This window comes from Notamacropus eugenii, chromosome 3, assembly GCF_028372415.1.
Source record: "Notamacropus eugenii isolate mMacEug1 chromosome 3, mMacEug1.pri_v2, whole genome shotgun sequence".
In the NCBI taxonomy this organism is placed as follows: Eukaryota; Metazoa; Chordata; class Mammalia; order Diprotodontia; family Macropodidae; genus Notamacropus; species Notamacropus eugenii.
Window position 1 is genome coordinate 195,279,116 of NC_092874.1, and position 1,541 is coordinate 195,280,656.

The following is a 1,541-nucleotide window of genomic DNA, read 5'->3' on the forward strand; positions in this document are numbered from 1 at the left end:
CATTTATTAAGTTCCTACCTCAGGCACCATGCTAAGAACTAGGGAAACAAAGGAAGGCAAAAGATAGTGTCTGCTCTCAAGCACCTCACAGTCCAATGTGGGGAGGCAACTTGGAAACAAATATGTACCTCAAAAAACTATATACAGGTTAAATAGTAAGTAATCAACAGAATGAAGGTATTAAAATTGAGGGACCGTGGTCCATAGAAGTTGGGATTTCAGCTGGGATTTGAAGGAAGCCAGGAGATGGAGAATACTCCAAACATGGAGGACAGCCAGAAAAAAATGCCAAGAGGAAAGAGATGGAGAGTCTTGTTTGGGTAACAGCAAGGAGGACAGTGTCACTGGATCAAAGGATGTATGGGGTGGGATAGTGTGTAAGAAGACTGAGAAAGTAGAGAGGGACTAGGTTATGAAGGGCTTTGATGACAAATAGAGGATTTTGTATTTTATCCTTGGGGTGATAGGTGGTCACTGGAGTTTTTTGAATAGAGGAGTGACATGGTTGGACTGGAAAGTCACTTTGGAGATAGGATAGACTGGAGTGAGAGAGGCAGGTCATTGTAATACTACAGGCACAAGGAGATGAGAGCTTGCACCAGGACAGAAGAAGGCATCTTCTAGAGATGCTACAATGGTGATATTGACAGATTTTGGATATAGGGATGGAGGGAGGAGGGTGTGAGAGATAATGAAGAATTGTGGGTGCAAGCCTGGGGGACTGAGAAGATAATGGTGCCCTCCACAGTAATCAGGAAGTTTCTAAGAGGAGGAGGTTTTTTGGGAAAAGATAATGAATTGTTTTGGAAATGTTGAGTTTAAAATGTCTTCCTAGACATCCAATTGGAGCAGCAGAGGTTAGGACTAAATAAGAATCTTCAGCATAGAGATTGTAATTGAATCCATGGAAGCTGATGAGATTGCCAAATGAAGTAGTAAAGAGAAGAAGGTAAGAGGAACCAGAACAAAGCCCTGTGGGACATCCAGGGTCAGTAGGTGTGAACATCGACTATTAAATGTAACTTTGACAAACAGTCCATTATCCTACATCTAGCCTTGATGATAACTCATAGTTTTTTTTTCTTTTATTAATCCATCCCTTCTACTCATTCCCTCTCCCCTTCCCACCCCCCCATCTTTTTAGAATATCAAGATTTTGACAAAAATTGATCAAGATTTTCTCTCCTGGGCCTCTATTTCAGGAGAGGCCCAGGTCACACTTCATTTAGTCTGCATCTTGACTCACCCTCCAGATTTCTTATCCTTTTTCTCACCAACATCCTCCCCCTACTCTTGTGAGTGCCATTTTCCCTCAACCCCCATATTCTATTTTCTCTTGATTATATTGTCTTCCATCATTCAAACGTAAGCTACCTGAGTATATAGAGTGTCTTGCTTGCTTATATTTGTTCTCTCTCTCTCTCTCTCTCTCTCTCTCTCTCTCTCTCTCTCTCTCTCTCTCTCTCTCTCCCTCCCTCTCTCTGTAGTTGGAGCAGTCTTGTGTAACCCTGACTATGGTTCCTTAGCATTTTTAACATTCT